Below are 14,403 nucleotides of genomic sequence, written 5' to 3'. Positions count from 1 at the left end.
CTGGTAATATAATGGACCTTCTAGAGCACTCCACCAGTGACCGATTTAATTTAAAGCAAGCAACCATCAACAGCTTGAGAGAACACAGACCTTGATTGAGTATTCAAGCAGCGATCCTGACATTAGCTGAACTTGGGTGAAAATATTATTAAGCTTGATGCATGTTGAGTAAGGTGTGCTTGAGTAATATGTGCGTGAATGGTAGTGACTAATACCGGTTTAAGACAAAAACATATATATTACCACAGTTCAGAACTTGTCAGAACTCACCATAACACAATACATCTAAACTCAAGTTAGCTAAATTCTACAGAATGTCTGTATATTCCAATCCTTCACTGTAATTTGGCTCCAACTGAAGTGTTTTGATGCTTAAATAAGTATGCATACTTTCCATCTCAGCTCAAGAATGAATTTAATTTATTTCAAGGCCCTGACATCTGGTTTCACCGGAGTTTATTATTGATTTGCCTGCAAAATTATGTTATTGTTTTCTGAGTACTCACATACAAATGTTTCTAGTGGTAGCAGCTAATCAGATAGAAGTCATGTGTTGGTGGGGTGATTTGTGTGTGTGCATGTGTATCTGAGCTGATGCTAGGTAAATTACAAAAATTAGAGTTCACCATGGAGTGGAAATATTGATTAATTACAGTCGTTTGTGAGCCTGGCCTCTACATGCGTACTGATTGTAGATTATGCACAAAAAAAAGTTCAATTAAAATGATCATTCAAAGTCATTATTAACTAACTGTCGTGACATTATAAACTTGTATGCTGTTTCCCCCCTATAGAACTCAAAGTAGAATTTTGAAAAATCTGTAAGAATGTCTTTACAAAAGCAGTTCATAGTGAGTCCAGCAGTTAAACTCCACAACTGAAAAAGAAAACAAAAACCAAAGCACCAAAAAAGTAATCCATATGACATGTGTGCTATATTCCAAGTCTTCTGAAACCATACAATAGGATTGTGTGAAGAACAGACCAACATTTACAAGTATTCACTAATCTTTCCCTCCAGTGTGTTATTAACTAGAGAGCCACTGCCACAAATCCAACAAAAATCTGATTATTCAAACAATCTGACAAAGCAAGAAAACTGAATTTATATGAGATTTTAAATTATCAGACTAGTCTCTGTTTTTGACATCAAAACGTAAACACATAAATGTAAAAGCATAAACGTAGAGTTATAATTTACTCTATTCTTGCTCACATTGAATAAGCCAGTAATACGCTGGTAAAGGTGTTCGCATCTGCAAAAATCTGTGTGCCGAACAAGTTTTTCATAAAACCAGTAATGACCATATCCCGATAAAGGAAAGCCAGATTAGTAATCTTAATCAGTGCAAGATTAAGTTTACTCATGCTCATTGAGAATTGTATTAATCCAATACATGAACGATTCTTGAATCATTGACTCAATGATCCAATAGTTATATGGAACTGCTGTTGCATAAAACTTCAATCAAAAGGTTGTTCGCACAAAAATTAAAATTCTCTCATTATTTACTTACCTTTAAGCCATCCCAGAAGTGTATGACTGTCTTTCTTCAGCAGAACACAAACTGATAGGTTGGTATAAGAAACAATTTGACAACTGAATTAAATTCAAATGTTTTTAACTTTAAATAATTGTTTCCGCATAGCGCTGTATTGATGTTTGTAATGAACAAATGCTCGCATGATGTTCGTTCCTCTATTATATACACAAAGCACACACTTCCGACTTCTCGCACCATAGCACTTATCTCACTGATGTGTCGACTGCTGGCCAGAAGCGTTTTTTAAAGTTAAAAGTTTAAATTATCTATTTTTTTTTTCACAAATCTATTGATTTGCAACAGAAGACATTAATTGATCGACTGGTGTCCTGTGGATTACTTTTATGCTGGATAAAACAGCCAGCAGCCTGATGGCACACGTTTACTTACATTGTATGGCAAACTGAGCTGAAATCTGCTTATAAAAATCTTCACTTTGGTTCTGCTGAAGAAGGAACGTCATACACATCTTGGATGAATTAAAGGTAAGTAAATCATGAGAAAACTTTCATTTTTGGGCAAACAAACCCTTTAACTGCCGATTCTATGTAAAATACCTGCGAGAAGGTTCTTCAAAATAATTATTTTAAAATATCATGTTTTTGTTTCAAAGAATATAGAAAAGGACTAGGTTGAGTAAATAATGATTTTTCATTTTTTGGTAAACTATCCCTTTAACACTACTTGGGGACAATCAAATTCGTCCAACTCCACAACAATTTTTTCCAGTATCACCCAGGCACGGATTTAGAAAGCAGAGGCCCCTGGGCAAAAAATGTTGGAGGCATCAGCACCAGCATGACAAGAAGCACCTGCTTCGGTTTCGGTCTCAAGCGGAGTCAGACACTGTGGTGGTAGGGGGCACTTGAACAGGTGTCTGTCACTCTAGCCGGGCTGTGGTTCTCTGTCTTGTTGTGCTGGTGCTGATGCTCAGGTTCATCTGAAATAGCAAATGTTCCGAAATATGCTCGTGGAGACAGAGACGTCTGATAGCTCACCCTTTTTATTTTCTTTATTTAAAAAAAGCACAAGGTTTTGTTGTTATTGTTAGTGTACACAAATAAAAGTAGACCCTTTATAGTCTCTAATGATGTCTTACACTTACCTGTATGCCCCAAAATGACATTTTATGTTGTTCACTGCAGTGAACTGACGGGAAAAGACGAAAGATATAGGCTACTTTTAAAATATTATGTGAAATATTACGTGAAAGTACCCTGAACTAGAGAATGACCCCCACATATTATGCATTGTTAAGCCTAGACTGCATATCTGGTCATAAAAATGAACAGTCAACATTAATACAATAACGTTACATGATTTAAAAAGCAACTTATCATACGGGGACAGAGGGGTGGTGAAATGTGGGTGCTGGACTCTAGCTAAATCAGAAAAAATATTCATTTAGGTGGGTCGGTGCACGCAGATTCGGAAGGCTTCGGCGCTAATCCGGGCATCTATAATAATCAGGGTTTTTAATAAGGGGAAAAAGTAATAGATAGACCTACATTTTGAGGCTGTCAAACTGGTAATGTACGTTAACCTACTCGTCACCGCCAGGTCTCTGCTGCCTTCAGTGGTTTCCGAAGCGCCGACTTCGGTTTCGGTCTCAAGCGGAGTCGGAGACTGTGGTGGTGGGGGGGAACTTGAACAGGAGCCGACTTTTGAAAAAAGTGGAGATGGTTGGAATATTTCTCCTAATTAAATCCTCTCTGCTATCCTTCTCAGTTTTAGCTTTCTGTTTAGTGGCTCCACTGCTCCACTGTTTTTTATCCATGTTGTTTGTTTTTCAGATGTCCTCAATTCTCTTCTATCTTCTACCGCGGTCTTGCCGCTATCAACCGTTTCCGTAGTAACCTGACTCATTGTCATCAGACACAGCCGACACAGCCAAAAAACTGATCATGACACTTTTTTGTGCGCAAATAAATTATTGTTAACACACATACACACAAACACTCATTAATTAATTTTATTTTAATTTTAAATAAAAAAAATAATAAAATAAAGGATGAAGCCACACAGTTAGTGGGGTCTTGGAGGCCCCCTACAGGTCGGAGGCCACCGGGCACCGGCCCCATCGGCCCGGTGGTAAATCCGGCCTTAGTATCACCCTCTCTCTCTATTTCTGTCTGTCTTTCTCTTTCAGAGTCTCCTGTTCTCCCTCTTGGCTTATTGTGATGTTTCAGATTTTTTTTTTATTGCAGTGAGAAGTCTGATCTGGTCTAGCTGACAGTGACATTCACTGGCTATTCATGTATAATTAATCACAGAGAAACAGAAAAAGAATGAAAAAGAGAGAGCTTGTCCCTACCTCCAAGAGATTTCAATATTGTAACCACAAAAACATAGCAAGGTCAACACTGAATCAGGCTGTTGATCCTGAAAAATGTTACACTCGATGCCAAACAAGGTTGAGCAAAAGGAAATATTGGGCAACAAAAACATTCAAATCCCAATCCAAACATTGGAGCAAGGGTAAAAATACTGTAGTTCAAGTTTAAGAGTATGTAGACTGTCATAAATCACACAAAATGTCACTTCATCTTGTTTGTTCAGCTAATAAAACTCAACACAGAATTTTCCCTGTTGTACCTTACAATGCACAGTATTGTTAACCAAGCGTTAACTGTTCTTGCCCCATGTTCTTCAACCCCAATATTCTTAAACATGAACTCTTGTCCCATTTGCAGACAGAGGATTTCTGTCTCTCATTTCCCACTAAATTCTTAACATAAATAAAGAAACTGAGCTATAACTTGGAACTTAAAGATACTGGGATGCCTCTGTTGTTGAAATTAAAGGACAGCCCTCTAACAAGCCTATCAAGAAAACAAATGAAAGCTACAACAAATACATAACAGAAAATACACAAAAAAGGAAAGCCTGTCTCTGAAATTGTATAATTTAGAAAAAGTAACCGATTACAAAATACCAAATGTTGCCAAAATACAGTGACCCCCAAAAGTTGTTGGACACCAAGTCTCACAATGCCTTGATGTCAATTCACAACAATTAAACCAAGTGGCATCTGCAAACAAATAACACTACAAAAAACATTTTTTATATTTATTTTAAATAACTTTTAGCCAAGTGGTTCCAAGGTGATTTTAGTGGATATATGAAGTTAGTTCCACTTACATTCAGCCAGGTCTCCTAGCAGAGTAGCCACAAGTTTAATTTACACATTAACTATGGACATGGCTCAAAAGTGATCAAATACTGCGAAGAATATTAATATTTTTTTCATAAGTTCTCTTTGTCAAATGTTTTAATTGGAAAGGGCACTTGGTTAGTTGTTTTGATATTTAATTATATAATAATAATAAAAACATTCATAGATTTTTTTTTCATATGTGGCTTAGCATTTTTAGTACCAATCTCCACTTTCTCTTTTACTTTTACATTCTACTTCATTTGATCACCACCAACTGGGCAGGGAGGAAAATGTATGGTAAAAACAGACTAAAATATTGATCTGTTTCTCACTCACACCTATCTTATCGCTTCAGAAGACACATTTAACCACTGGAGTCTTATGGGTGAACAATCCCATTAAGTGTCCAAATACATTGTGAATCCACAATATCTGTATAACTAACAAAATTGTATCGAAAAGACAAATAACTGATGGTGCTGATGTGAACAGATCATGTGTGTATGAGAGAGAGAGGGATCAAGGGGCAGAGCTGATACAAGGTCACTTCTTAAGCCTCATACTGTGGGAACGGTTAGATGGGTCACAGACACAAACGGACCACTGTATCTCCCTCACTCTCTTTCTCTCACTGCCTCTTAAGTCTTTACTTGTTTTTGCTACGCTTCCTATAATCCTTCCCAATAAATTAATAAAAGGCACACACACACACACACACACACACACACACACACACACACACACACACACACACACACACACACACACACACACACACACACACACACACACACACACTTTCTGACTTCCAGAACATAAACGAGGACTTCATTTAGCCATCAGGGTCAGGGCTGGCTCAGTTTCCTTCACTCTGTTGCACCTGCTGTGCCCCCCTCCCCTCTCTCTTCACCACCTTTTCTTTCACTTCTTTACCATCTCATCCTCCCATCTTTGTCCTGCTGTTCTTGCTCACAGTGACCCTGACATGTCCTTTTCTCAATGTCCACAGGAGTCCTGCTGTTCCATCCTTGTCAGGTGACAAGTGGCCTTTCAACAGCGTCTTGAACCACCTGTCTCAATTCCTCAAACCATTTCTTTAGTTGTAGGGAGCCTGATAGTGTATAATTATATTAAAGGGTATATTTACATTAAAGGGGTCATATTAATGGAATGCATAATTTTCTTTTGCACTTAAATAGAGATTGATGTACTATGTGGACATCCTGTAATGTTTACAATGCACAACAGTATCACACAGGAATTCAACATATTTCTGAGACTTTCGGTACCCTACAATCGGCACATCGACAACCAGCATCTCTTATCAGACATTTTTGCATCGTCTCCTGTGTGTTTACCTTCCCCTGTGGTGAGACTGGAAGCGTGTTGCAGCAGCAGCGTGGCAGATTCACATTCAGATCATGGCGTGGCAGATCCGGGTTCAGATCCCACGTTGAAACCAGGAAGTAATCGTGTTCGCATTTTAATTGACGAGTGTGATTCAGAGGTTGATTTTCCCTCTAACATTAAATTTTTACTCCACTGATGTTTAGGTTTAGGGTTTGAATTGAAGGTACAGTTTATAAAATATACATTCCTCTTCACTGTATTAAAGCCTATAGAGCTGGAAACAACTCGCTTCACAACTCTCTTTTGGACATTAAACCTGGAAAATGGAGATCACACATGCAACAACACTTACTGCTTTGGCCACTGGAGGCAGTGTTTCACATTTCGGTAAGCACAGACCGATTACACTAATAAAAAGTCAACCTACTGTTTCCAATATTACTGTGAGATCAGTCTGAAATGCAATGCTACCTCCCCAATCCACCCAGACCAATTCACTTTGGGCCATCTGACCAATGGTAGATAAGGGGAGTGTATGGAAAACCTGTTTGAAAACAGTAATTATTTTTGGAATTCTATTTGGTGACACTAGTGGTGCAGAAATTATATGCTTTACCTTTCACATGAGCACCCACATTATCCAATCATAACAGAAATTATTAACGTATTAAGTTCTTAAAGGGACAGTAGCAAAAACAGCTTGTTCACCTCAAATCGTCCGAGAGAGTGTGAAAAATGGCTATGTAAAACGAAATTATGACTGGTGCAAGAATGTTCAATGTTCAGCAAGAACAAATGCAAATGCAGCATGAACAAAATGAAATAAAAGGTACCATGAGAACAACACTGGGCGACTGGCCAGAGGTTGTGTGGGTACAGCCAATTTTGTGAGCAATATAATGACATCTCTGGACATTAATCACCTTAAAAGCCACAAGCAGCATAAAAATTGATAATCTGTCATCCCACTGCCTGTCTTTATTAAATACCACAGTACACAGGCTCTACAAAACCTCTGTCTTCCAAAGAGAAGTATGAAACATGTTTCTGATGATGAGGGTTGGGGGCTGCAAGAGGAACCATGAAAACAAAATAGGAGGCAAGTTATAGAGAGGTGAATGATGGAATAAGAGATGAAGAGATGATGAAATTTTTAAACAAGAGCATATTTTATGAAAAGAGCGGGGGTGATGTATGCTTCTGTCAGTCTGATGACTAAACCAAACAACTATGACATGTCATTGTCACTATTCAATAGAGACTGGGAAAAATGCACAAGTAGAATAAGAAAAAAGTGCCCATTTACTGTTTTCCCAGACATTTTATGAAGTAAAAAATTACAGTGACTTCAACTAAAGCAATTGCTACCAACATGCCACAGAGAACCACTTTCACTGTTCTATAATGGAAATGCTGGTTATGTCACATGTACATGGTCAGCAGGGACCAAGAGACCTTCTCTTGCATACAACAGCAGTGTTTTAAAATAAATAAGCACACACCACACAGGAATCCGAAGCAGAAGGGCTTTTGCTCATTCAGGTGAAGATTTTCTGTCAGCAGGAAAATCTGCCTCACCAAGTCATTAATTCAAGCAACCAGTAATTTCCGTCTGGACAACAACACTTCCTCTGCAGGAAAGGACAAAAGAGGGGAAAAAAACCTTCTCTGTAGCTAGAAGTGAAAATTTAAAAAACCCCAGGAACAAATAGCCACCTGACCCCAGACAAGACCTCTCTGAAGATTTTAAAGGGATAGTTCAACCAAAAATGTAAATTCTCTCATCATTTACTCACCCTCATGATATCCCAGGTGTGTATGACTTTCTATCTTCACCACAAAAATTTGAAGAAAACAAAAATATCTTAGCTCAGTTGTTCCTTAAATTGCAAGTGGATGGTGATCAGACTTTTGAAACTCCTAAAATCACAGACAGTCAGCATAAACGTCATCCACATGACTCCAGCAGTTAAATTAATATAAAGCAGCTTGATCACTTTTGGTGTGAAAATGGTCAATATTTGAGTACTTTAAATCATTGCTTCTGGTCAGTAGGGGTATGTGCGTGTGACGGAATTGTGTTGGTACGTGAGACACCCGAGAACTGATGCACATGTGACACATGGAAGTGCAGCGCTGTTTACAAGTGAGTAGGAAGAAATGCTGTACAGAAGCTTCAGTGGTTTTGGTTTAGATCTGTATTTGTGTTGGTTTCTTTACTCACATAAGTGCGTTTGTGTGCTTATCCTGGATGTCTCTACCAAGTGGAGAACGCGAGATTACGTCTGTAACATGGCAATGCAAATATGTCACATGAGAGACTGCGTGAACTCGCACTGAATCGTTTCACTACTTGTGAAGCTTACTGGAAGAATTGGATTATAGTTAAAAAGTACTTAAATATTGATCTTTTTTTTCCACCAAAAGTGATCGTATTGCTTTAGAAGACATAAATTTAAATGCTGTTGATGACATTTATGCTGACTATCAGTGGATTGTGGAGCTTCAAAAGATGGTTCAAAGTCCACTTGCATTTTAAGGAACTACTGAGCAGAGATATTTGTAATTTCTTTTTCAAATATGTTCTGCTGAAGAAAGAAAGTCATAAACACCTGGGTTATCATGAGGGTGAGTAAATGAGATAATTTTTATTTTTGGGTGAACAATCACTTAGTGGATATTGTCACAGAATGCTTAGCAGGAAGGACCCAATTGCAGGAATGTGTGAAAATAAAATACTTTTATTAAACAATAGAAACAAACAGGCAACACAATTCTCACAAGGGAGAGAAAATAAACTAAATATGAACCAATAAAAAGACAATAAATAGGAGTGGCTGGAAACAGAAACAGGACTGGAACAGCTGAATATTTTAACACAACGAATCGACAAACACAAGAGAAAAGAGGGCACAATATATAGAGGAACATACATGGGGGACAGGTGCAGACAATTAACATGACGAGGACTAAACGAGGAGCTGTGGCAGGAGGAAACAAGCAGGCAGGGAAAGCAGAGTGCATGGCAGACAAAACAACACAACAGAGCCATGCGCTCAAACACAAAACAGACACAAACACATTCACAGACAACAAAAAATTAGAGGGCTGTCAGACCGAGGTCATGACAGATATATTATGGAAAACAGGATTTTCTTTGCTCTATTGGAATAAAACAGCTAGAAGCACTGCATAAACATTAGAGAAAACAAAAATGTTTGAAACAAAGGTGCTAAGACTGGTTACTCATTAACATAACCAACCATTTTTACATATCAACTTCTACTCAGTATTGAGCAACTTACCTATCCTAATGAAAGGCAAGTGTAAACTATATCTGAACATGTAATCTAGCCAATCATTTCAGAGGTAATTTCCATATATAGAAGTCTTAGGGGCCATTCAGTCAGAATGCATTCTTGTGCTAAAAGATGCAGTGCAATGATTGCAACAGAACGCAGGTGTATCACGACTTTTGCTCCTGAGTGGGTGGCTGAAAAAACTCCGAAATGCATTGCAGCTGTCAGAGGTGTCTGTCTAGTGTATGTTTTAATCTGAATAAATTTTTTTTTTATTGCACGCACAGACACTAAAATGCGTTCGTGTGAACGGTCCCTTATAGTACAGTACTGTAACAAAAACAGCCTGTAAATGCATGTAAAATTTATTTACAATTGTTTTTGGATCAAGAAAACCTGTCTGATTGAGAAAAAGCTGTTTGACTGAACACGCCAGACTCTGATCAGTGAGGGTGTGAAATCAAAAAGCACCCAGGGGTCACAGTCACCGATGGACAAACTAGATAGCGAGATTTAATCTCCAAGTTCAAAACTATGAATTCAACAGAAAGATCCCCAAACTAAAGCTCAAAGTCAACAAAGACAGGAGAGACAATGAAAATTGGGATTTGAATTCAAAATATCATCAGATCACTTTGTGTGTGTGTGTGTGTGTGTGTGTGGGTTCCGATGACATTTTTTAAGGTTACAAACTGGTACTTACAAGGGTACTATGCTATAAATGTGGTTTGACGACATTTCTACGGTCCCCATAATTAAAATCGCTTAAAAACAAAAACATACTAAATATTTTTTTGTGAGGGTTAGTTTAGGGGCAAGGGTTAGAATCTATAGTTCGTACAGTATAAAAATCATTATGTTTATGGAGAGTCCTCATAAGGTTAACTGCATAAATGTGTGTGTGTGTGTGTGTACTTCTGTGAGACAAGATCAGAAAGAATTTAAATCGAAAAATCTCTTCCAAGTGTGGCAGAGAAACAGGTTTTAGCTATTCCGCACAAAGAGCATGTTTAAGCCATTCCTTTCCCATCTTATCTGTGCTGTCTGCAACAAATATCCACAGATCCACACAGGTAATCCTGGATTAGGTGCCCAGCACCTTACCCTGGACACCATTAAACAAGAATGGACACGTCAGCACTTCCCCTCCTTTTACTTGGCTCTAGTAACCATGTCTGTCCATACATGAGAAGGCAATGAGATGTGGGTCTACAGCACAAGGTCTAATTTCCACAACCCCACCACTAATGCTCTTTCTCTCCATCTCTTTCTATTTCAAGCAGATGGAATTTCACTTCCCAAGAATTCAGCATCTTTGAGCTACACAGATCAGCCACAACATTAAAACCACCTGCTTAATATTGTGCAGGTCCCCCTTGTGCCACCCTGTTTTGGTGTCACGAGGGAGACCTACACAATATTAGGCAGGTGGTTTTAATGTTGATCAGTGTATATTGATAACGTCTTGGCAGGGTCCCATATATGGTCTTGGGGGGCAATAAACATACCAATTCTCAAGAGCAATTTTTGAAGGGGACACAAAGGTTTTTTCGCTTAGCTTAACACATTTTTCTGTTGAGTTGTTGGTAGCTTAGCTACCAACAACTAGCTACATTTTTGGAGTAGCTTGCTCAACACTGTCTCCCTCTCACCACACTGAGCTCAGCAGAATCTCATACAGGCGAAATGACCTTTCACCCAAAAAACAAATACTTTATGCACAAAGACCTGACTGCTTCTCAAATTATTTTTCAAATCAAATAAACATTAAATTGAGCCCCTAGTAACAAAGGAACATTGTTGAAATATGGGTCAGAGAGCTGTAGGAACGCGGATCGTTGGATAGAAAAGGAAAGCATGGTTGGGTTCTTGCGGCTTTGCCAATTTCTTCGATTGCAAAACATGCGATGGCAGTCATCCAATAAACTCTAAAAATGAAAAAGCAATGAGCAAATGCCACCAAAAACCCACTAAAACAGATCAATACGTAGAGAAAGTGAGAGAGGGAGAGAGAAAATAGTGATTCAGCTCCTTTCATGTAAAGCTAGTGCATTTCAATTTTCCCTCAAAAGAAAAGTTCACTTTTGATTGTCTTCTTAGTCATTATGGATTGTAATCTCTTCATTAGATGAGTTATGATTTATCTCTTCAAACAAACCACTGCAGCACAGAGAAATATGGATCCTAACGGTCCTCTTCCAGTGTAACCATGGGGTGAGTGAGGGGCTCTTTTATGAGGTGGGCTGTGTAAACATGAACTGAATGAATGGAGGTAGTCACTTTCTGCTAGGTTTGGACAGCCTATTATGTGATTGATGTCTGAGACAAGAGGTTTAGCTTCTCTCCATCTGTAACACCTGAAGACACACACACACACACACACACACACACACACACACACACACACACACACACGCACACACATGCACTCACAGCAATAAAGTAGGGAGGCGCACATTTGAGCACAAATAAATACAAATGATTAAATTAGTTTAAACTGCATGTGCTTTGTGTACACACAAGATGTGGACAAACATAATCTTTTAAATCTAAAACTTGAACAAAGCATCCTGGAAATTCAGCATGTGCACAGATATAAGTACAGTATGTGTGTCTGAAAACATTATGTTCAGAGATATTTTTCTAAAATTATATGTGGGGAACTTTTAACTAATAATTTTCTGTTGCTGAGACTTCCCAGGGAAGAAAAGCAGAAGAGAGATTTTAGGGAGTTTTCTTTCATTTTGTTTCTGAATATAGACTTGTGCACTGATAATGTTATGGCAGGTGGATGTTCAACTGCATTGCAACACACAATGACACAATCCTATCACATCACAACGGTTTCATTTTCAGGTGAAGTGTGTAATTTTCACAAACGGAATTGCAAAAATAATGACTGTTCTTGAACACTCCTCGTATGTGCCATTAGTTTGACAAAAAGACCGCACGTCACTGGTTGAGATAATGTTGGGCTGGATGGTATGCTAAAGCAAATAATCAACAAATAGCTTACTTATAATCATCTCATTTTTCAAATGTTAGTATTGTAACTCATATCTCTACATATGGTTATGTTTAGGTTTGGGGATTGGGGGGTTCAGTTTATAAAATATGCATTCCTCTTCACTGTTACATCATGTACTGATGAAAATAACTATCTTCACATTCTCTTCATGCTTTTGGTGCCCCTCCATGGACATTTCACCAAAAAATGGAACTTACATTTGCCCATTCGCCCAACAACACTTAATAGGGGCCAATGGGTTCAGTGTTTAGAATTTTGACCGATTTCATCAAAAGAAAAGTTAACCTAATGTTTCCGATTTCACTGTGAGACCAGTCTGTTTGCTAAGCATTATATATTGCCATAATGTTTGTTAATGAAAGTGATAAAGTGTTATCAAACAGTTTCACTGTTATTCAATATGGTAATATAGTCAATATTGTAGGCTAGCACAGATATTCTGAATCATAAGGAGTATGCCAACCACTTGGCATAACCAATGTTCATTAAGGTGACATCACCAATGGAACATCACATTATTGGAGAACCTCAGTTTACGAGTCAGCGACAGGTAATAGGCTGCCATTAGAACCACTAAGATGGCCAAACATCACTCACATTTCCTTATTTTTTCAACTGTGGTCAGAGAAATCACCCATTTGGCATCTCAAAGCTGGTTTAAAGACACTATGAAATCACTTGACAAGTGCAGTTTTCTTTCCAGTGTTGATGTATTTCCTATTGCTTTAAGTTTGAGATGAACATATTGAAGGGCCTGTCCCTTCTAAATAGCCAATAACCTTAGTTTATGAGTCACTGATATTTTTGGTTAGTTCTCCATAAGAAAAAGTAAATTTGTACTGTATATCTTCTCAAAGATATTTAAGTCAATTTTTAAGAGTACACTATGTGGCAGAGTGAGTAAGAGACCGACACAGTGGGTGTGGCCCAGCCGCCTGGAAGAGGACGATGGCCGCCGACCGCGAGGGGAGAGGGGCTCCTAGCCGACCGCCTGGAGCAGTCAGAGCCGCTGCCAGGGGCGCAGGAGTCGCCTATCAGCCACTGAAATGCAGCGGGGTATGAGACCGCCGACCGCGAGGGGCTCGCTGCCGACCGCCTGGAGCGGGAGAACCACTGCCAGGGGTGGGGGAGACCCCTTCTGTTCCCCGAGAATGCGGCGGGGCGCTCCGTCCACCAGGGGCTGGAGGTCTGCCTCCAATCCGCCCGGAGAGGCATGGCTGTCGTCCGATAGAGGGTGGAGGAGTGGCCGAGGAACAAGCTGCGGCGAATCGGAGAACTGGCGAGTACGTTTTATTTCTTTCATCCCTCTCTCCTCTCTCACTGCCGCTCTGCGTTGGCCTTTCCCAATATATAGTTTTTTTGGGGGTACTACACTGTTACAGGAAGTAGCTCCCTGAGAAGAGGTGCGCTCTGCATTTTAAAGACAGCAGTGATGAAGCATTATTCACATCAGTTGTGCTTCATCCACCGCAGTCAGAACGCGGCTTATTAATTATGCACCTCTTATCGCTCTCCTGCCCAACTCCCACCATGAGCCTGGGTGAAGGACAGCGCAAAGAGGCGGGCCGCCGATGAAGAGAGGCAGAGGCGGATCATTCCACAACAACTATCATATAAATGGCCTAAAAGCTAACTGACATGGAATAAATTGACCAAAAAATTTCAATTTTGATTTCTTGAGGTTTTTGAGCACACTGTCTTGAGCAAAATCATATTTACTGGTTCTGAAACAGTTGCAGCTTCCATAAGTTGGAATGGTCTGCACTTATATAGTGCTTCTTTTAACATTAGAGGTTACCAAAGCGCTTTACACTGTGTCCCATTCACCCATTCACACACACATTCACACTCGCACTCATACACCAAATGGTGGCAGAGCTTCCATGCAAGGCGCTAGCCTGTCATTGGGAGCAACTTGGGGTTCAGTGTCTTGCCCAAGGACACTTCGGCATGTGGAGTCATGTGGGCTGGGAATCGAACCGGCAACACTGCGATTGGCAGCCGACCTGCTCTACCAACTGAGCC

At 39.4% G+C, this 14,403-nt stretch overlaps 1 protein-coding gene across 3 annotated transcripts in view; it reads right to left on the bottom strand.

Annotated features, from left to right (window-relative positions):
• LOC127657774 (semaphorin-6D-like) overlaps positions 1-14,403 on the bottom strand; it is a 187,503-nt gene that overhangs the window by 104,417 nt on the left and 68,683 nt on the right. The window lies entirely within an intron of this gene.

Source organism: Xyrauchen texanus, chromosome 17 (assembly GCF_025860055.1).
Source record: "Xyrauchen texanus isolate HMW12.3.18 chromosome 17, RBS_HiC_50CHRs, whole genome shotgun sequence".
Lineage (NCBI taxonomy): Eukaryota > Metazoa > Chordata > Actinopteri > Cypriniformes > Catostomidae > Xyrauchen > Xyrauchen texanus.
This window is presented reverse-complemented; position numbering and strand designations above follow the sequence as displayed.